The 23962-nt window shown below is 39.8% G+C and overlaps 1 long non-coding RNA gene across 1 annotated transcript; it reads right to left on the reverse strand.

Annotated features, from left to right (window-relative positions):
- Nucleotides 1-3374: 3374 nt before the first annotated feature.
- On the reverse strand, nucleotides 3375-22392 carry LOC121044580 (uncharacterized). Its single transcript, XR_005797370.1, has 3 exons — nucleotides 22381-22392; nucleotides 20811-20821; nucleotides 3375-3465 (listed from the first exon to the last, which is right to left on the reverse strand). It is a non-coding gene; the product is annotated as an uncharacterized LOC121044580 (long non-coding RNA).
- Between the last annotated feature and the right edge of the window lie 1570 nt (nucleotides 22393-23962).

Here is a 23962-nt window from a genome sequence, read left to right on the forward strand (position 1 = left end):
CATATGATCCTGTCAATCAATGCAGAAAAAACATTTGACAAAATTCAGCATCCTTTCTTAATAAAAACACTCAAGAAAGTCGGGATAGAAGGAACATACTTAAACATCATAAAAGCCATTTATGAAAAACCCACAGCTAACATCATCCTCAATGGGGAAAAACTGAGAGCTTTCCCCCTGAGATCAGGAACACGACAGGGATGTCCATTCTCACTGCTGTTGTTTAGTGTTGGAAGTGCTAGGATCAGCAATCAGACAACACAAGGAAATCAAAGGCATCAAAATTGGCAAAGATGAAGTCAAGCTTTCATTTTTTGCAAATGACATGATATTATACATGGAAAACCTGATAGACTCCACCAAATGTCTGCTGGAACTGATACATGAATTCAGCAAAGTCACAGGATACAAAATCAATGTAAAGAAATCAGTTGCATTCTCATACACTAACAATGAAGCAACAGAAAGACAAATAAAGAAACTGATCCCATTCACAATTGCACCAAGAAGCATAAAACACCTAGGGATAAACCTAACTAAAGATGTAAAAGATCTGTATGCTGAAAACTATAGAAAGCTTATGAAGGAAATTGAAGAAGATATAAAGAAATGGAAAAACATTCCGTGCTCATGGATTGGAAGAATATTGTTAAAATGCTAATACTACCCAAAGCTATCTACACATTCAATGCAATCCCAATCAAAATTGCACCAGAATTCTTCTAGAAGCTACAACAAGCAATCCTAACATTTGTATGGAACCACAAAAGGCCCCGAATAGCCAAAGTAATTTTGAAGAAGAAGACCAAAGCAGGAGGCATCACAATCCCAGACTTTAGCCTCTACTACAAAGCTGTAATCATCAAGACAGCATGGTATTGGCACAAAAACAGACACATAGACCAATGGAATAGAATAGAAACCCCAGAATTAGACCCACACAAGTATGGCCAACTAATCTTTGACAAAGCAGGAAAGAATATCCAATGGAAAAAAGACAGTCTCTTTAACAAATGGTGCTGGGAGAGCTGGACAGCAACATGCAGAAGAATGAAACAAGACCACTTTCTTACACCATTCACAAAAATAAACTCAAAATGGATGAAGGACCTGAATGTGAGACAGGAAACCATCAAAACCTTAGAGAAGAAAGCAGGGAAAAATCTCTCTGACCTCAGCCGCAGCAATTTCATAATTGACACATCCCCAAAGGCAAGGGAATTAAAAGCAAAAATGAACTATTGGGACCTCATGAAGATAGAAAGCTTCTGCAAAGCAAAGGAAACAATCAACAAAACTAAAAGGCAACCAAAGGAATGGGAAAAGATATTTGCAAATGACATATCAGACAAAGGGCTAATATCCAAAATCTATAAAGAGCTCACCAAACTCCACACCCGAAAAACAAACAATCCAGTGAAAAAATGGGCAGAAAACATGAATAGACACTTCTCTAAAGAAGATAACCAGATGGCCAACAGGCACATGAAAAGATGCTCAACGTCACTCCTCATCAGGGATATGCAAATCAAAACCACACTGAGATACCACCCCCCACGAGTCAGAGCGGCTAAAATGAAGAAAACAGGAGACTATAGATGCTGGAGAGGATGTGGAGAAACAGGAACCCTCTTGCACTGTTGGTGGGAATGTAAACTGGTGCAGCCGCTCTGGAAAACAGTGTGGAGCTTCCTCAAAAAATTAAAAATAGACCTACCCTATGACCCAGCAGGAGCACTGCTAGAAATTTACCCAAGGGATACAGGAGTAGTGATGTATAGGGGCACTTGTACCCCAATGTTTATAGCAGCACTCTCAACAATAGCCAAATTATGGAAGGAGCCTAAATGTCCATCAACTGATGAATGGATAAAGAAATTGTCGTTTATATACACAATGGAATACTATGTGGCAATGAGAAGAATGAAATATGGCCTTTTGTAGCAACGTAGATGGAACTGGAGAGTGTGATGCTAAGTGAAATAAGTCATACAGAGAAGGACAGATTCCATATGTTTTCACTCCTATGTGGATCCTGAGAAACTTAACAGAAGACCATGGGGGAAGGGAAGGAAAAAAATGGTTAGAGAGGGAGGGAGCCAAAACAAAAGAGACTCTTAAAAACTGAGAACTGAGGGTTTACGGGGGGTGGGAGGGAGGTGTGGGTGGGTGATGGGTATTGAGGAGGGCACCTGTTGGGATGAGCTCTGGGTGTTGTATGGAAACCAATTTGACAATAAATTTCATATTAAAAAAAAAGAAAAGAAAAAGCAAAGAGGCAGCTAAGGAATCTAAGAAATAATGGATACAACAAGGATAGCAATACAAAAAATGCCCTAGTGTGAGAGCCCAGTGAAGAATGAATCAGGGAGGCTCAGTCCTCTCAGAAGGAAGTTCTAAGTGAAGGGGGAAAAAAACCCAAAAAAACAAACAAACACAGAGAAAACAGGAGTGGGAGGAGGAAGGGAGAAAGGACTCAACAGAATGGAGTGTGAACTCACATTTGGGATGATCAAAGCCCAGAAACACCTGGAAGTAAATAAAGGAAGGCACTTAGATACTCCAAGAAAAACTAAAAGCTCTCAAGAAAGCTAGGGTCCAAATATGAAGCAGCTGACTCAACACAGGACAGAACAGGAGATCATTATCCTTGAAGAAGAAATGAAATGGATTCTGAACAACAGAGACACTGAGCAGTAAAAGGAATGAGCTGAAAAGTGATACATTTCTCCCCTAAACAAGTAAAGTGTAAAGCAATCTGTAATTTCAGCATGGAGTTTGAAAAAGGGGTAAGTACCAGAAAGGCAAAGTCCAAATATGAAATAAGCTTAGATATGGCATGAGTCTGACCAATTGGAGGAGTGCAAGAAAAAAAAAATCCATTTGAGGATTTCTCCTTTGAGTGGCACAGGAGTGAAGACATTGCAGCCAAGGAGGAAGAAATGTAATCAGAGCACAGTACTTGGCTATGCAATCAACAGCACCTCCTCGCAGTAACCTGAAAGTTTTGTGTTGGTTTCCACTTTCAGAATCAAGTAAAGACAAAGAAAACTTAATTATAATTCCAAAATATAATGTAGATACTCTCAACTTTAGCAATCTAAAGGTTTAGTTCACAGAAATTAAGAGTTAAAAGAAGTAAAGGGAACAACAGGGTCTTAATGCTTTCATTTTACAAAGTGCAAGTCAAGAGATATGGTCTTTACTTTCTATCTATGATGAGATGCACTGGTTTAACTACAATATTTAAAATTTTAAGGCTAGGAACTAGAGGAGAATGGTTGCAAGGGTGTGGGGGAGGGGGGTGGGCAGGGAGGGTGGAATGGGGAGATGTTGATAAAAAATACAAACTTCAAGTTATAAGAAGAAAACATTCTGGGGATCTAATGTACAGCATGGTGACTATAGTTAATCAATACTGTATCATACACTTAAATGTTGCTAAGGGAGTAGATCTTAAATATCCTAAACACACACACACACACACACACACACACACACACACACACACACGTAATTATGTGACGTGATGGATGTGCTAACCAACCTTATTGTGGCAATCATTTCACACATGTATCAAATCATCATGTTGTACAATTTAAATTTACATAATGTTCTATGTCAGTTATATCCTAATAAATCTGGTGGGGAAAAAAAGCCAAAGGAACTTAAAATAGTGACATCATTCTTCTAGAAGAACAGAAAGGGGAGGATGAGAGTATAAACAAGCTACATCTTCCTTCACTGTAGGCGGAAGTCAACTGACACTCTCTCAAATTGGGAGTGGGATCAGTGTACTGCGTAACATATGCAGTGGGATCCAGACTCAATCCAGGAAGGGTTCAAAGATAAAGCTTCTGAGAAACAGCCAAGGTTGAGGATGGGAAGGGCAGGGAGTGGGCTGGGGGGAATCGGTTTTATTATAAACTATATGTGCATATTAGTTTTGCTCCTGCTTTATTAAAAAAAAAGATTATTTCAAAAGGGTTATTAAAAATCTTAAAATCCAGAACCCACAAAAAATGTGGTGCATCCCTGACTTTTTTTACTAAAGAGAAATCTAATTCTCTAATTCATACATAATACAGTACAGGTCTTACAGGGTTTTGGATATTTTTTTTAGCCACGTTAATTTTGTTCTTAAGTTTATATTTCCAAATGACTTCAGGCTTACAGAAATCTTGCTGTTGCAAGTACAGCACAAAACTTTTCATACAACCTTTACCCATATTTTAAATATCATCCCATATTTGTTTTATCATCTTCTTTCTCTATTTTTTATAATACATGCATTATTAAAGTATTACAATTAATGCCTTCTAAATATATAAATATTACATATTTCATAGATTTAATAATTTTTCTGAACGACTTGAGAGTGAGTTATATATATCATATTCCTTTACACTTAATATTTCAATGTATTTTTCCTAAGAACAGAGACATCCTCTTACAAAACCATAACACACTTATCAAGTCCAGGAAATTTAACATTAACATGTTTTTGTTGTTGTTGTCTTTATGTAGGATTCATGCCCAGTGCAGAGCCCAATGCAGGGCTTGAACTCAGGGCCCTGAGATCAAGACCTGAGCTGAGACCAAGAGCCAGATGCTTAACTGACTGAGCCACCAAGGTGCCCCTAACATTAGTATGTTTTTATCTAACTACGGATTCTCTAATTTCATCAATTGTCCTAATAATACCCTTTGCAGTAGCTTCCCCCACCCCCCAGAAAGGATCCAGTCCAGGATTACATTGCATTAAGTTGTCCTGTTTCCTTAGAATTCTTTAACCTGAAACAGTTCCTCAGTTTTTCTTTGTCATTCACTACACTGAAATTTTTGGAGATTACAGGTTGGTTATTTTACAAAATTTATCTCAACTTGGGTTTTCTTGATGTTTCTTAATTATTAGACTGTTATGTATATACAGGTAGTTTTGTTAGATATTACCAAATTCCCTCTACAGAGATTATACCACTCCACATTCCTATGGCAATAAACGGCAGTTCCTATTTTCCAATCCTATTTCTGAAGGTAAGAAACAGTATTTCAGTATTATTTTAATTTCTTATTATGGGTAAAGCTGCATGTGTTGTTTTTTTTTTTTTCTTGTTTATGATCGAAAACTTTCTTTTTTATGTTGAGGTAGTAAAAATTATCAATCTTTTCTTTTAGTACATTTGGATTTTACAAAGTTCAAAACAGAATTCATCAGGATATACTAAATTCAATCATGTTTTATTTCAGCACTTATGTGGTTTTATCATTCACACTCAAGTCTCTGATCCATTTGGATTCCTGTGTGGATTCCTGTGGATAAATCCTGTGTGGTCACTGTGCATAATCCTGTTTACATGTTACTGGATTCTATTTAGGGATGTTTGCCTTTATTTTCATGAGGAATAACGCTCTTGCCTTGTGATGTCATTGTCTGCTTTTGCTGTCAGGGTAGGAGTGGCCTCAAAGAATGAGCTGGGAACTGTTCCCTTCTCCTTTATTTTCTGAAAGAGTTGGTGTAAGATTGGCATATATTTGACTAAATTCAGCTAGGCCTGGATTTTTCTTTGTGGGAGGATTTGTAATTATTAATTCAACTTTTTTTACTCTTCGTACGCCTATTCAAATTTTTTACTTATTCTTGAGTTAGTCTGGGTAATTTGTATCTCTCTAGGAATTTGATTACCTCATCTAATTGCCAAATTTGTGAATTTGTTGACCTGAAGTTTATAATATTCCTTTATAATCCTTTAACTTCTTGATGTTTGGTAATTTGTCTTTCCTTTATTTTATTTTATTTTATTTTATTTTATTTTATTTAGTTGTCAGTCTAGGTAAAGATTAATCTTTATTTAAAAAAATATTTTCAAGAAAAGAACTTTTGAGTTCATTGATTCTCTATTGTTTTTCTGTTTTCTATTTCATTGAAAATATATTATTTCTTTCCTTATACTTACTTTGAACTGATTGGCTCTATTTCTAACTTCCTGAAGTGGAGATTTAGATTTTTGATTTAGGATCTTTCTTCCTTTCTCATATAAGCATTTTAAAGCTATAAATTTTCCTCTAAGCATTGCTTTGTCTGCATCTTAAATTTTTGATATGTTGTATTTTATTTTCATTCTCTTCAAGGTATTTCCTAATTTGTCATGTGATTTTTTTCTTCAATCTATGAATTATTCAGAAATGTGCTTAATTTTCAAAACTGAAGGATTTTAATTTTTCTTTCTTTTTTAATGTGAAATTTATTGTCAAATTGGTTTCCATACAACACCCAGTGCTCATCCCAACAGGTGCCCTCCTCAATACCCATCACCCACCCTCCCCTCCTACCCTCTGACCCAGCAATAGCACTGCTAGGAATTTACCCAAGGGATACAGGAGTGCTGATGCATAGGGGCACTTGTACCCCAATGTTTATAGCATCACTTTCAACAATAGCCAAATTATGGAAAGAGCCTAAATGTCCATCAACTGATGAATGGATAAATTTTTCTTTCTGTTATAGATTTCTAATTTCTTTCTGTTGTGATTGAAGAACATATTTTGTATGATTTCAATCCTTGTAAATTTATCAAGACTTGTTTTATGGCCTAGTATAAAATCTATCCTAGAAAATATTCTATATGCACTTTATTTTTTTTTCTTAATGTTATTTATTTTTGAGACAGAGAGAGACAGAGCATGAACAGGGGAGAGGCAGAGAGAGAGGGAGACACAGAATCGGAAGCAGGCTCCAGGCTCTGAGCCATCAGCCCAGAGCCCGACGCAGGGCTCGAACTCACAGACCGCGAGATCGTGACCTGAGCTGAAGTCAGCCGCTTAACCGACTGAGCCACCCAGGTGCCCCTATATGCACTTTAAAATAATGTGTATTCTGCTGTTGCTGGGTGGCATGCTCTATAAATATCTGGCTAGGTCTTCTATATAAGTATTAATATTCCTTCTAGTTCTATTTGTTATTGATATGAGGTATTGAAATCTGCAACTATTATTATTGAATTATCTGTTTTTCCATTCACTTCTGCCACCTTTGCTTTGTGTATTTTGGAGCTCTATTGTTAAGTCTTCATAGTTGTACTATCTTCTTGATATATTCACTCTTGTATAATTATGAAATTTCCCTCATTATCTCAGTTATAGTTCTTGTTTTCAAATCTACTTTGTGTGATACTATTTATAGCCACTCCAGTTCTCTTATTGTTTGCATGGTATATCCTTTCCTTATTATTTGTTTGAGTCAAACATAGCTCTCTTGTAAATAGCATAAAGTTGAACTTTCATCAAGTCCAAGTTCATTCTGCATGCTGCAAGCTCATTCTGTATGCCATTCGGTCGAGAGAAAAGGTATTGGGGCAAGGAAGGTGACTTTATTTGGAAAGCCAGGAAACTGAGGAGATGGAAGAGTATTGTCCCAAAGAATCCCCCAGTACAATATTTGAGCTTCTTTTATGTTAGGAAGAGGGGAATGTGAGAGAGGGCTGGAGTCAAAAGGTGATGACATCTGTAGATATCTGAGGAGGGTTGTATAACTTCTTTTGTCCCTGAGTAGTTGGTCTTTGTATACAGGAATCTGGTCATGTTGTTCCTGTATATCTTAAACATAATAGCACGGTCATTTCTGTACATTCTTCCTTAACTCCTTGAGGGAGGGAGGTTTTGGTTTGCAAAAAAAAAAAAAAATTCAGTTTTTTGCAAATCTCAGCTGTAACATGCCTATATACAGGCCTAAGCAGAAGTTTCTAGCCTGTAGGTCACAGCAGCAAGGGAAAAACAAGCAATATGGAGTCAGACACGCTAAGTTTCTCCCTGTTAAAGAATCTTGCCTTTCAATCCACTGTGCCTTTTATTTTTTAAATATTTTTAAATGTTTATTTATATATTTTTAAGAGAGAGAGAGAGAAAGAGAGAGAGAGAGAGAGAGAGAATGAGTAGGGGAGGGGCAGAGAGAGAGAGAGGTAAAGAATTACAAGCAGGCTCAACACTGTCAGTGCAGAGCCTGATGCGGGGCTCAAACTCACAAACTGTGAGATCAAGATCTGAGCTGAAATCAAGGACGCCTATAGGACCTGTAGGATGCCTGGGTGGCTCAGGCAGTTAAGCTTCTGACTTTGGCTCTGGTCATGATCTCACCATTTGTGAGTTCAAGCCCCACGTTGGGCCCTGTGCTGACATCTCAGAGCCTGGAGCCTGCTTCAGATTCTGTGTCTCCCTCTCTCTCTGCCCCTCCCCTGCTCACACTCTCTCTCTCAAAAATAAACAAACATTAAAAAGAATTTTTAAAAAAGTCAGATCCCTAACTGACTGAGCCACCCTGGCACACCCTAGTCTGTCTTTGAACTTCTGCCTTTTAAGTGGAGTGTTTAATCCACTTACATGCAATGCAGTTATTGATATGACTGGATTTATGTCTGCAAGTTGTTACTTATTTTCCATACGATCCTCCATTTCCATTTGTTTGTCTGTTCCACCTTTAGTGGCTCTTATATTAAACAATTTTTAGTGTATCATTTTAATGGTTCAATTTATTTTTCACTATATTTAATTATTTTCTTAGTGATCACTATAAGATTGTATATTTCTTTAATTTATCATAATCTAATTTAAATTTGTATCACCTTAATCCCAATAAAATTTAACAAGTTTATTCCAACAAAGCTCAATTTCCTCCATTCTTTTTTTATAGTTTACCCAAACATTCACCATTTCTGGTGTTCATCATTTCCTCCTATGTGTTCAGTTAACATCTTGTCTCATTTTCTTTCATTCTGAAGGTGTTTCTTCAGAATTTCTTGTAGGATAGGTCTGCTAGCAATGAATTCTCTCAGTTTTTATTTATCTGGAAAAAGTTTATTTTTATCTTCATATTTGAGGGATAATATTGCTGGATATAGAATTCCTGGTTGGCATTTCTTTTTTCTCTTGGCATTTTTGCAATATGTCATTACACTATATTATGACCTTCCTTTTCTCTGAAGACAAGTAAACCAATTGGATTAGTGTTCCCTCATATAACACAAATCATTTTTCTATTGCTACTTAAAAGATTTTACTTGTCTTTGAATTTTATCAACAACTATGATTTGTTTCAGTATGGTTATCTTTGTGTTTATTCTGGTTTGGGTTGTTAAGCCTCTGGGATCTGTATATTTATCTTTAAAATCTGATATGGGAAGTTTTCAATTGTTTTTTAAGTGTTTTTTTCTGATATTTTCTCTCTTCTCATTTTGGGACTCCCTTTACAGATATGTTGGTATGTTTGATATTGTCTCAGCGATCTCTGAGGCTCTGGTTAAGTTCTCTTCAATAATTTTTGTTCCTGCTCCTTAGCTTAATTTTATTGAACTATTTTTTTTTATTTCATGGATTCTTCTACATCACATCTGCTATTGAGCACATCTAGTGTTTTAATTATTGTAGTTTTCAATTCTAAAAATTATATTTGGTTCTTTTTATAGTTTTTCTTCTTTATTGAAATTTCCTATTTGTTAAGTCATCACCATATTTTCCTCATTTCTTTGGAAACAGTTTCCTTTAATTATTTGAACACAGTTGTAATAGTTCTTTAAAGTTTTCTTTGCTAAATCTAATATTCTGGGTCTACTCAGAATCCATTTCTATTGACTTTTTTTTCCTTGAATATGAATCACACTTTCCTGTTACTTTGCATGTCTCATTTTTGTTGGAAACATTATTAGATAGTGTAACATTTCTGAATTCTCTTTTGATTTGTTTTTCCTGAGTTCTTGTGGGTTTCTTTGTTTTTGTTTTGATCAGATGGCAGGGAGTAACTTGCCTAGACTTAAGCTGCAGAATCCCTCTACCATCATGAGCAAACACCAAAGTCTCTCATCAGTTTGTTTGTTTTTTTATTCGTACCTTCATTTTTAAACCAGACTTTCTAGGATTACATAGCTTAGTGGACAATGAGTAGAGATTTTTCTCAAATACCTTGAGTCTTTAAGACTTCCACCCACCCCTCTGCTGACCTATCTATGTATAGGTTAGGAAGAGCTCAAAGTTCAGCCAGTTCTCAAGTCTGTATTGACTTTCAGTTTCCACTGGGCTCTCCTGAGCCTCTTCTGAGAATGTGCCAGTTTTCATAGTCAGTCAAGGGTAGGCGGAGAGCTTATGTAACCCTACTATACTGTCACTTCCAGGCTCTCCCCCTTAAATAGATGACTGATCCACCACTTTCCCTGACTTGCCCTGGAAACACACCCTTAGGTAGGCAGAGTTGTAGGTTTTCCCTATTCATTTTATACTGAATTATGTACTTCTGCTGACAACGCTCTTGAGTTTTTGCCCTCTGCCCATCAGGGTCCAAACATCTTGGCAGCAAAGCTGCTGTTTTTCCTGGCCAATTCTGTAACAGTGAAACCATAATCTTGCCAACAGATCTGTGTGTAGAGATGGGGATGATAGTTGAAGAGTGATCACAGCCCTAGTAAGTAGGCTTCAGACTCTGGTGTACTCACCTGAAGCTTTAGTAATTTTTATGAATAGATGCCTCTCAATTTTCTGTCTTTGGTCAGTTTCTAAATCCCTTAAATTATTTTTTCTTACAATTTTCCCAGTTTTATACTTATTTTGGGGGTCAGGGCTCTGGAGGGTGGAATATGCCAACTTCTTGATGCCACTATAGCCAGAAGTCCCACTCTCCCTCTGACCCATTTCTTTTTTTTTTTTAACTTTTGTTTTTTATTTTTTTTTAATTTACATCCAAATTAGTTAGCATATAGTGCAACAATGATTTCAGGAGTAGATTCCTTACTGCCTCTTACCCATTTAGCCCATCCCCCCTCCCACAACCCCTCCAGTAACCCTCCGTTTGTTCTCCATATTTATGAGTCTCTTCCGTTTTGTCCCCCTCCCTGTTTTTATATTATTTTTGTTTCCCTTCCCTTATGTTCATCTGTTTTGTCTCTTAAAGTCCTCCTATGAGTGAAGCCATAGGATTTTTGTCTTTCTCTAATTTCACTTAGCATAATACCCTCCAGTTCCATCCACATAGTTGCAAATGGCAAGATTTCATTCTTTTCGACTGACGAGTAATACTCCATTTTGTGTGTGTGTGTGTGTGTGTGTGTGTGTGTGTGTGTGTATACACACACATATATATATCACATCTTCTTTATCCATTCATCCAACAATGGACATTTGGGCTCTTTCCATACTTTGGCTATTGTTGATAGTGCTGCTATAAACATGGGGGTGCATGTGTCCCTCTGAAACAGCACACCTGTACCCCTTGGATAAATGCCTAGTAGTGCAATTGCTGGGTCATAGGGTAGTTCTATTTTTAGTTTTTTGAGGAACCTCCATACTGTTTTCCAGAGTGGCTGCACCAGCTTGCATTCTCATCCCTCTGACCCATTTCAACTTTAGTCTTGCATATTGTATGGTCTAGTTTTATCTTTTGCTATATGGCTATCCTATTGTCTCACACCACTTACTAAAGATCTATCTTCCCCCAGTTATTTTTAGATGCCACTTTTATTATATTCACTGAATTTATGTATATATTTGGTCTGTTTCTATTTTGGAATTTCTTTTTTATTCCACTGGTCTATCAAGCTGTGTCCCAGTACTATGTTATTTTAATTATAGAGATATGTAGTATATTTTCATATCTGGCAGGCCTGACCCCTCCTTCTACCCACCCCAACCCACCCACCACTCATACACACATAACTATTCTTTCACGTTTATTTTCCTATGTGAACTTTTACTATCATCTTGTCCAACTACAGGGCAAAAAGTATGTTAGCATTTTTACTGTGATTACATCAAAGTTATAAATTTACTTAAAGTATACCAACATATTGATGACATTGGGATATCCTTTCCAAAAACAAGGGATGTGTTTCTACTTGCTCAAGTCTACTTCATCAGAAATGTTTTATGGTTTTGCTTATACAGGATTTGCACATCTTTTGTTAAATTTATTTCAAAATGTCTTATCCATTTAGTTGTCCTAAACACATTTAAAAGTCTAACAGCATTGACCTTTAGCCTCAAATCAGAACTCACCCATAATGAGATAAAAAGCATCACAAACCGCAGAATCAACTACATCTGGATTCAAATCCTGACTCTTCCTCACCATGTGATCTTAATAAGTTATACCCTGAGTCTCAGTTTCTTCACCTGCACAATGAAGATGATGATATCCACACCTAACGGATACTGTGAGGATGAAATAGGGTAGCATATTTAAAATTCACACAGGTTGTTCCTACCTCCCCCCTTTCTATGATGTGATCACTGATTCTTAGACTCTGAGCTTTCACCTTTTTTTTTTTTAATTTTTTTTAACATGTATTCATTTTTGAGGGACAGAGACAGAGAATGAGTCAGGAAGGGGCAGAGAGACAGAGGGAGAAACAGAATCTGACGCCGGCTCCAGGCTCTGAGCTGTCAACACAGGGCCCAATGCAGGGCTCAAACTCACAAATCGTGAGATCATGACTTGAGCTGAAGTTGGACCCTTAACTGACTGAGCCACCCAGGTGCCCCTGAGCTTTCACTTTTATATATTTCAGATTTGGTGCTTTATCCTCACGGGTTTATCTGCTGGATCTTTTGCTGATGCCTTATCAATAAATTATGGGATTAGAATTGGTGACCAAACAATGAAGCACAGTATGTTTTTTATTCTTTTATTTCAGGACCTATTCAAAGGATGGAATGCACCTCCTTTTCAGGTTTCTTAATAATAATCGAAACCTTACTTTAGGATTATTTCATTGGCAATATTTTGAGGAATGAAAAATGAAATTCAGATCCAAATGCACATAATCGCCCTTCTTTTAGTTCCAAGCTCCATGAGAGGGGGGAAAAGGGGGAAATAAATCCTATCAAATTTCCAACAGCATTTCAAGGATTTATTTGCAATTTACCATCCCCTCACTATCTCATCCTGCAGGCTCTGTTCTTTCTCCTGTCTCTGTTTTCTCTCTACAGAGCTGAAGTAATCATCCTTAATGCCAGGTAAGGTGCTTTGAGATCCTAAGATGAAAGGATTTGGGCCCATAAACATGGAGTTTGGGACTGCTTGATGCTATATGTCTCTGAACCTTCCATTCAGCCCTGAACATCTCTATAATCTTGCTCCCTTTCAAAGTGAATGCACCACGTGGGGAGCTGGGAGTATACTGCCTTTAAAGACACCAAATGTCCTATTTTCAGAAAACAGCCTGTTCCTTTCTGAGGCAGTCCTTGGCTGCTGCTCCAGATTCCCAGAGCCAAACAGAACCTCCCAGAGCAGCTGGGAAAGGCAGGTGCTTCCTGGCTCCTCCAGATTCACACCTGGAAGGACAACACGTGTAGTCCCATTCTTGTCAGGCCTCCTTCCCTGCCTTCATGTGGAAACAGCAGCTGCCCCGCCCTCCACTACCCACCCTGGACCTCCATAACCCGGGCCTGACAATCGTAGGGGGATGGTTTCCTCTCAGTGGTATCCTCATATTCTTTTTTTGGCAGTGGAATCCTCTTTTCAAAACATTTCTTTTCTCTGAAATCCATTCTTTATGACAAATAGTGGAGCAGTTCTGAATAAGGGGGACTGAGGACGAAGGCCCTGCTGATCCACTACCACTCCCCATCCTTAGTCCTCTCTATCACCATCCACTCATATGTTCTGGGGTGAAGTCATATTTGCAGAACACTGGGTCTCCTTACAACAGAATCTGAAACTAATGGGAAGGGAAAACATATTGAGCTCTATAAATGAGATTTAAGAAGATTTCTTTTTAAAGGAAACTATAGCACCAGATGACATCCCTAACAAAAACTACTAGTAAATAGCAGCATTTAAACATTATAGACCTCGGGGCGCCTGGGTGGCTCAGTTGGTTAAGCGTCTGACTTCAGCTCAGGTCATAATCTCGCAGTCCGTGGGTTCGAGCCCCATGTCAGGCTCTGTGCTGACAGCTCAGAGCCTGGAGCCTGCTTCAAATTCTGTGTCTCCCTCTCTCTGCCCCTCCCGCACTTGCACTCTGCCCCTCTGTCCCTCAAAAATAAACATTAAAAAAATTAAACATTATAGACCAATGCACAAGCTCAGAAATCAGGGCACTTGAGCTACACAATCCCCTATGTTGATTGACAGCATGACCTTGGGTGAGTTACTTAAATTCTCCAGGCTTCAGTTCATCATTCATGCAAGGGTTAATGATGCTGACCTATTCCCTTAGGTCTTTCCAGTCACTGGCAAAGCTCTTTCTTCTTCCAAAAATATTCTATGAGGAATAATGGGAAGTGATGACAAAATGCTGCATAAAAGTCATGTTTTACAGTATTCTGTGTGAGCCAAGAGGTAATCCCAATTATATCTATATTTAAAATAATTATTCACTCACATATAATTATTCTCCTTTATTGAAGCCTAAATGTACACTCACAGTTGATTAAGGTTTCTATATTTTACAGCTTTCTATATGATGCATTTATTCCCTCCGCTTTGCCATATATCCCCACTAAGACTTGTTCAAGGTAAGTCTGACATTTTTAGGATGTGATTTTTAAGTGTTATCTATGTGCAAATTACATTAGCACATCGAATTAAATTGTTTTTTTCTTTTAATGCATCGTGTCAAACAGAAGAATATCTAATTTGTATTCTTGGGAGTACAGAGAGTGGTATTTAAAACATCAATATAATAGCATGCTTAAAATCTAAAATGCAGGGAAAGTTAGGGACACACATTGGAGTTTTGCCTCATACAGTCATTTTCATCTCAAAGCTAGTCTTGGGGTTTCTGGGTCAAATAAAACATGTCAGCACCTCCCACACAGATACAGTAGACAGCTTGCAGGTGGAAGACAGAAGGAGATGAGCAAAGAAAACCAGCCCTATTCTAACACTCTCCTCTCTTCTTACCTTGTTTTCCTCTGTGAGTTTTCCTAACCTTGCTCCTTGCCTCAGGGTGAATTATGCTACTCACTTCATGACTTTTTACCATTTATAAAACACTTTCTCCCTCATCATTCAGTTTATTCTCAGTAGTCCCAGGGTATCTGGGAGCCAGCCCTCTTTGTACCCATCCTTCAGAGGATGAAGCGGGCTCTGTGGAGTACCTGACCAGCCCAGCCAGCTGGCTTTTTGCTCCCCCATGCATCAGGCCCAGCACTCACATCACAGATGCAGACATCTGGGCCCAGCTGCCTTTTAGGACCTCTCTGAGGACCCTCCCCAGGAGCCAAGGACCTCTGGTGGACCTGCCTAGAGCAGCTGGCTCCCTTACAAAGAGCACTGACCCAAGTCAAAAGACCTCAAAATTCTGGTCCTAGTGTTAGCCCTTCCTGTTTCACTTGGCAGCCTCAGGCACTCCATTCATCTTGTCTAGGCCTCAATTCCCCCATCCATAAACTGGGGATGGAGATGTGCCTTGCTGACCTCACAGTATACTGTGTAAATCAACATAATACATATATAACACATTAAAAATGGTTTCCAAGGCAGTGGTTTCACCTCACCATGTCCCTTTGGCCCCTGGAGAGGCCCTCTTTTAAAGTCACTCCCAAGACCCCAGGGGCCCAGCCAGGCATAAGACCTTCCTCTCTGGGACTGGATGGGCAAAGGGGGAGGCTCTTGCAGGGGCTCTTCTTGCCCTGTGGCTCAGCTCTGTCAGTGGCTCTCCAATCATATCATCCTTTGGGGCCCAACCACACACCCCTGCCTCAGGGGGAGATCCAACCACTGAGGTTGGGGGAACCAGCCCAATAGAGGCGCCCCTAAAGGGCCTGCTGGAATGGCCAAGTTTGAGAGGAGGAAAGGGTAGAAGGTAGTACACAACATATAGCTCTAGGTCCAGGGCTGGGGGAGGACTGCTCCTTTCCCTCATGAGCCCCTCAGGACAGAGTCCACTGCTCTCTATGCTCATTAAATGTGAATCTGAGTAAAGCATCAAACCCTGGGTCAGGCAGGTCCTGGTTGGGAGAATCTGCAATCACATCAGGGGTTGGGGTGAAGGGCAGAGGGCAGTCCTAGACCCAGAGCTATAGCAGCAGTCCTGGTGGGGAGGTCCAGCATGGGGGGATGGGGAGGAGGGAGGACCCCTGCATTTGGTTAACCACTGTGATACTGTTATATCTGTGACAACTGTGATACAGTTTTCAGACATGCTTCTAAGGGATCTGTAGGCCTGGGACTGGCCACATCCAGGAAGAGGAAGCTGCCACAAGGCCTCTCCATTTTCATAATGGCTAGAGGGTCAAGCCCAGAGAGGAGGTGTCTGCAGGGTTTAGCAGGCCTGGCCGGAAAGCTGGATCCAAGGGGAAGCTGCTAGTCAGCCACAAGGAGCTTCAGCCTTTGGATGATTCTCACTGATATTGGTCTGCAGTGTTTTAATGCATAATAATACTGCCAGTAATGGCCAGCATTGATTGGTACTAAGCACTGAGCTGCTAAACTGTTTGCATGCAGTTTTTCATTTGATCTTCACAATGATTCATTCTATAAAGGAGGGACAATGTGGAAACCGAGGTTCACCTAGGGAAGTTCACACAGCCTGTAAGTGGCAGCAAACCTCTGAAGTAGGACTGGTGTCAACTTCAGAGTCCATACCCCTAACTAAGAGTGCTGTTCTGAACTGCCTCTCAGGCAGGAACAGGCTCTAATAAATGGCACCTGAGGGCTCCTTTAAGGAAAAAGGAAAAAAAAAAAAAAGTGTCTAGTGAACACCTACTTTGTGCTAGGTATTTGCATTTATAATCTCTTGCATTCCTTGTGACGGTCCTATGAGGTAAATAATCTCAGCTCCAATTTACACACCAGAAAACTGGGACTCAGGAATGGTAACTGATTCACTCTAACTATGAATCCCAGGTCTGTTCTCTTTCCACCAGGCTGATCTGAATGTGTTTCTTTGTGATTCTCACTCAACTTCAAGGACTCCTATAGCCCCTAGCGAAACCATTTTTAAAAGGAGAGAGAGAGAGACAGAGAGAGAGAAAGCCCCTTGGAAATACCATGGGACCAAGGAGAAGAGGGTCATAAGTTCAGGTTGAGCAGTGACATTCCAGAGAAATTTCTACAAATCCCCAAATCCTAAGAATTACTGACCCACATTTAGAGAATCTTGTTTTCAGAGCCATTAGCCCCAAGTGCTCTGAGATATAAAGCCACCTGTTTTGAAAATCCTGCAGGGGGAAACATCAGACCAAGAGTCAGGAAAAGTGTGCCTCAGTTCTCCCCTGAGTTCTCTGGGTAACTTCTATAAATGAATTATCTACTCTGGGCCTCCGTTTCCTAACAAGACCTCTTAATAACACTTCCAACTCTATTCCCTGATTCTGCAGTCAAATCTAACTTAGCCTATGAAAGCAGCACCTATTACAGGTGTCCTTATTAACAGTTTGTTACTAACATTAGGTGTGCCAAATTAGAGACTGAATCAAGTGACATCACTCTTAATCATGATAATGAATGAGCAGGAGAGAAAGGACGGAATTTTAACCAGCACCAGGAATCACACAGATACAAATTACTGGTGCTCAAAGGTGGATGTAGGTGAAGAGACCAAGATTTGCAAAACTGAGGCATAAGTGCCATTTGCACTAGGTATTGAAGAACAAGGAGTTTTCCATGAAAACGGGCCTTCCAGGCAGAGAACACATTAGATCCCAATGGTCTTTTCCAACCAGGAAGACATTACTCTGTTCAGTGGATAATAATTGAGCCAGTATCCTCAGAGGAGGCCTCTTGAGTCTATGCTACCCTTGCCTGGGTTCACAGTTCACAATGAAAACAGGGCAGGCAGGCTCCTAATATGCAGGGAGGATGAGTTCTGGGATTGCAGTTTCCAGGGACTGCTGGGAACAAAGAACATTCTCTTTCCTTCAGCAACTTCCGTCCAGAGTCCAAGACCTTGTCCAGCTATGCTTTGTTCCCTGCCCAGTCTTGTCCAGTCATAGGAGCCCAGCCCAGTCCTGCTGAGTCCTGCCCAGTTCTGATGACTTCTGCCCTGTCCAGACTTTGCCCAGACCAGTTCGGCACAGCAGAGCCATACTGTGCTCTGCCCAGTGCTGTCTGTTCCTGCCCAATTCTGCCTTGCCAAACTAAGCCCTGCTCAATCCAGTTTATGTTCTGCTCACAAGCCCTGCCTGGCCTAGCCCTACCCTGCCCCCACCATGCCTCACCCAGCCCTGTCAGCCCTACCTTGATCTAGTTCAGGACTACCCCCTCCACCATCCAGGCTTGAAAGAAGCCTCTTTTCTCCAAGATGTCCTCCTCCCTAGGGCTATATCTGGAGACTTTATAAGAGAGAGCCTTAAGAAACCCTCTACTGCATCTATTGTAAAAACATTGTTGAGGACACTGCTTACTATAGAGATTCTTTATGGAAATCTTTAGGAGAAGTTCTCTCTGTCAATAATAGGAACTGTGCTTCTGTCCATTGATGACATGTTTTAAGCTCAAGGCACCGTGACTCTAGGGTAGCTCTAATTGCAGGGTATTGCCAGCCAGCCAGGAGCAAACACACACCCACCTTTACAAGTGTAGAGGTTTTCATGGTATGCATTTATTCATAGCTTTTTTGCATCTTATAAGGTTGAACTTTTTTTTCCTCTTTGCCTTTTTTTTATGGTTAATTTCTTTTTCTTTCGAAGCTACCCAGAATTCTTCTTAGAAAGAAGCTGGGCCCCAATAATAAGAGACATGTATTATTCTCCCACTCCTTAGTGCCCTCTGTTCTTTCACACACCTGGATAAGCCATGTGGAAAAGCACATGGGGTTCCATTCCACACACAGTCCTTCCAGTCAGAAGGAACTCAGCAGGGAGCGATTACTTCCATGCAGGAGAGCAACCTTGTAAATGCTTATAAACTGGTTCTACTTGCTTTAGGGACTTTATGAGAATCAGGTTTGAAAAACAGATCTGCAAAAGATAAATGATTGACAGCTTTAGGTTCCTAGAAGTAGAGCTCATAAAGTGAGTAATCATTGTCAGATTATTATCTTAAGGCAGATGTAGGGAGAAACTGTGCAGACACAGAAAGAAACAAATAAACAAAACCAAGTAAGCATCGATTTGCATGCAGTGGGCCAGATGTACACTCCAATGTCATCTTCGCCAGAAATGAAAAGGACCAGAATTAATGGGGGGCCCACAATGGGAAGAGTTTGTGATGATACAAAGGGTAGAAGAAATGATTTTACACTCAAAGACCTCACATTCTTTGTGAGAGGTAAAGTCAGGGAGATAAAAAAAAAAAAATTACAAAGTTTTCTGTGCTGAGTGTCCACTTGGCAATGGAAGAACATATGGAAAGCTTTAAATCAAGGAGGTTTTAGGAGCTTCATGACTCTACTGCCAAGAATGGATGGAGGCATGCAGAAACTAGAGTAGAAGTCCAGCTATCCAGAACTCTAACAGCTATCCGGGAGCCCAAAGCAGGGTTGTGACAGCAGTGGCATAAAGGAAGTGATAAATGCCAACATGACCAGGGACAGAATAGAAGGGGGTCTAGTACATGCCTTTCATCTATACAGATTCAGGGAGTGTGTATGTACACATGAGAGGGAAGAGAAATTGAAAATGTGCAGACTTGGAGGAGTTAAGATACCAGAATAGTATGGAGACCCTGAGCTTGTCTCATCCTTTGAACACAGCTAGATCAACATCACACCATTTTGAACACCTAGGAAATTGATCTGAGGGTTAACGCAACAATCTGCATAATTTGAGCGAGAGACCTTGGCAGAAAGAGCAAATTTTTTATTCTATTTTATTTTCTTCATTCTATTTTATTATTCTTAAAAAATAAAAACGTTTTTAAGAGGAGGAGCTAAGATGGTGGAGTAGTAAGGGGACCCTGGGCTTGTCTTGTCCCTTGAAAACAGCTAGATCAACATCAAATCATTTCGAACACCTAGGAAATTGATCTGAGGATTAACAGAACAATCTGCATAATTTGATCTACTTTATTCTATTTTATTATTTAAAAAAAAACTTTTTTTAAGAGGAGGAGCTAAGATGGTGGAGTAGTAAAGGTACCCTGGGCTTGTCTTGTCCCTTGAATACAGCTAGATCAACATCAAACCATTTTGAACACCTAGGAAATCCATCTGAGGATTAACAAAAAAATCTGCATAATTTGGGGGAGAGAATGCAGCAGGTACATGGCATGGAGAGGTGAACTGGGAAAGAGAAGAGATGGTGCCCAAGAGGTGTGGGAGCTGTCTTTGTGAAGAGGAGAAAGACAGAGGGGGAGAGAGAGCAGGGTATCAGGTTTGCACAAGAAAGCTTTCCCCCTGAAAGCAGCTAGAGAGAAAGAGCAAAAACGCACGCAGGGGACTACGCAAGAAAACTCTTCCCCAAAATCATTGACAGGGAAAATGGAGAAGGTTTCTATACAGCCAGTTTTTTGATAAACAGTGGAGCAGAGTCTGAAGTTTCAGAGGTCAGCACCTGGTGGTGCTCTGGCAAGGAAGCAGGGGGAGCCCTGGGAGCAGAGAGTGCAGTCTGAGGATCCCCTGGGTCATGTGAGAATAGATTCTCCTGCTTAGAGTGCATTTGGTAGAGGTGATATGGCCTCTCCAGGCAAAAGACCCAGCAGGAACCATAAAGCCACAATCACCCATATAGAAACAAAGATGCCAGCTAAGGGCAGCAAACCCTGGCACTGGCTGTGTGTTGCGATTTACCATAAACTCTGAGTGGCTGCCGCTGTACGGTGGGGCGACCATTTCCTGGAACAGGCCAGCTCTGGCCACAGCATCGCCAGACCCTCCCTCAGGGGATCACTTTGAGTCCAAGCCACAAGGGTCTCTTTAGTGTGGGGTTTTGAAACACAGCTGCACCTGAGATAAAACTCTAGAGGGAGGTGCTGCCTGGTAGGTGGGTAGCTCAGATACAGATGGGAGAAGGCAGCAGCTGACAGAAGCAGGGGAAACAGGAATGGTGACTGATCACATGTCAGTGAGGCTGAGAACTTCCTTGTTGGGAGAATAGAGAGCAGGGGGAAGCCATTTACACCATTAGCCAGCCAGCACTGATCAACCCCAGTGAGTTAAAGAGCACCACCAAGTGGAGAATGGAGCCCTTACACCAAGCCCTGCACCTTTGTGCCCTCCAGGCAAATCACTAGGGCAAGTAGGCCTGAGAAACAGAGCAGCAGGACCCTCCCCCAGAACACCAGCACAATTCCCTTCCAGAGCTTATTCTACTGACCATAAACTGCTGCAAAGTTTCAGCTCTAGGGGAAACTGAACCTAGCTTCATTTGTTTTGTTTTGTTTTGTTTGTTTGTTTATTCACTTGTTTCTTCATTTTGTTGTTTTTCTTTTCTTTTGTTTCTTGGATACAGAAAGAAGAAAATTTTTATGTTATTTTATTTTTTTAATTACTTTTTGATTTTTTTTTCTCTCTTCTCTTTTCTCTTTTTTCTATCAAGCTTCTCTTAACAAGCAGGCCAAAATACACCTAGGATCTAGCTTCCTTTATTGATTTTTTTAAATTTTTCAATTTTTGTTTCATTCCATTATTATTTTATTTTTCTTCCTCCAAAATGACAAGACAGATAAATTCACCTCAAAAGAAAGAACAGGAAGAAATGATTTCCATGGATTTAATCAATGCAGATGTAAGTATGATGTCTGAACTAGAATTTAAAACAATGATTACAAGGATACTAGCTGGGCTTGAAAAAGCATAGAAGATACCAGTGATTCCCTTTCTACAGACATTAAAAAACTAAAATCTAATCATGATGAAATTAAAAATGTTATAACCAAGATGTAAACCCAAATGGAGGCCATAAAAACAAGGATGGACAAGGCAGAGGAGAGAATTAGCAATTAGAAGATAAAATTATGGAAAATAATGAAGCTGAGAAGAAGAGGGAAACAAAGGTCAGGGGTCATGAATACGGACTTAGAGAACTCAGCAATTTATTAAAACATAATAACATTTGTATCATAGGAGTCCCAGAAGATGAAGAGAGAGAAAAGGGGGCAGAAGGTTTATGTGAGCAAATTATAACTGAAAACTTCCCTAATATGAGGAAGGACAAAGACCAAAATCCAAGAGGTACAGAGAATTCCCATTAAATTCAACAAAATCCAGCCATTGCCAAACATATCATAGTCAAATTCACAAAATACACAGACAAGGAAAGAATCATGAAAGCAGCAAGGGAAAAAAATGCCCTTAACTTACAAGGGAAGACAGATCAGGTTCACAGCAGATCTCTCCACAGAAACTTGGCAGGCCAGAAAGGAGTGGCAAGATATATTCAAAGTGCTCAATTGGTAGAACATGCAGCCAAGAATACTCTAGCTAGCAAGGCTGTCATTCAAAATAGAAAGACAAATAAAGAGTTTCCCAGACAAACAAAAACTAAAGGAGTTCATGAGCACTAACCCAGCCCTACAAGAAACTGTAAGGGGAACTCTGCAGTGAAGAAAAAAAAAAAAAAAAGACCGGGGCGCCTGGGTGGCGCAGTCGGTTAAGCGTCCGACTTCAGCCAGGTCACGATCTCACGGTCCGTGAGTTCGAGCCCCGCGTCGGACTCTGGGCTGATGGCTCAGAGCCTGGAGCCTGTTTCCGATTCTATGTCTCCCTCTGTCTCTGCCCCTCCCCCGTTCATGCTCTGTCTCTCTCTGTCCCAAAAATAAATAAACGTTGAAAAAAAAAAAAAAAAAAGACCAAAAGCAACAGACACTAGAAAGGACCAGAGAGCATTATCAGAAACACCAACTCTATAGGTAACACAATGGCCCTAAATTCATCTTTCAATGATCACTCTAAATGTAAATGGATTAAATGCTCTAATCAAAAGACATAGGATATCAGAATGGATAAGGAAAAAAAAACAAACAAAATCAATTTATATGCTGCTATAAGAGACTCGTTTTAGACCCAAAGACACATGCAGATTGAAAGTGAGGGGATGGAGAACCATCTATCATGCTAATAATGGACGTCAAAAGAAAGCCAGAGTAGCCATACTTAATCAGATAAACTAGATTTTATATTTACTTATTTTTCAGAGACAGAGCATGAGAAGGGGAGGGGCAGAGAGGGAGAGGGAGACACAGAATCCAATGCAGGCTCCAGGCTCCAAGCTGTCAGCACAGAGCCCAATGCAGGGCTTGAACCCATGAACTGTGAGATCATGACCTGAGCCAAAGTTGGACGCTCAACTGAGTCACCCAGGCGCCCCCAGATAAACTAGATTTTAAAACAAAGATTGTAACAAGAGATGAAGAAGGGCATTATACAATAATTAAAGTGTCTTCCACCAAGAAGATCTAGCAAATGTAAATATTTATGCCCCAACTTGGGAGGACTGAATTATATAAATCAGTTAGTAACAAAAATAAACTCATTAATAATACAATAACATTAACACCCCACATACAACAATGAACACATTATCCAACAGAAAATCAACAAGGAAACAACGGTTTTGAATGACACACTGGACCAGATGGACTTAACAGATATGTTCAGAACACTTAATCCTAAAGTAGAATATACATTTTCCTCAAGTGTACATGGAATATTCTCCAGAATAGATCACATATAATTTGCTCTCCAGAACAGATCACAAATCAGCCCTCAACAAGTACAAAATGATCAAGATCATACCTTGCATAGTATCAAACCACAAAGCTATGAAACTTGAAATCAACTACAAAAAAATTTGGAAAGACCACAAATACTTGGAGGTTAAACAACATTCCACTAAAGAATGTATGGATTAACCAAGAAATTAAAGAGGAAATATAAGAGTACATGAAAACCAATGAAAATGAAAACACAACAGTCCAAAACCTATGACATGCAGCAAAGGCAGTCATAAGAGGGAGGTATTTAGCAATCAAGGCCTTCCTAAAGAAGGACATAATGTCTAAACTACACAACCTAACCTAACACCGAAAGGAGCTGGAAAAAAAAGGGCAAATAAAGCCCAAAACCAGCAGAGAAGTGAAATCTGTTCTAATCAGCAG

Source organism: Herpailurus yagouaroundi, unplaced genomic scaffold (assembly GCF_014898765.1).
Source record: "Herpailurus yagouaroundi ecotype Mexico unplaced genomic scaffold, PumYag 188, whole genome shotgun sequence".
In the NCBI taxonomy this organism is placed as follows: Eukaryota; Metazoa; Chordata; class Mammalia; order Carnivora; family Felidae; genus Herpailurus; species Herpailurus yagouaroundi.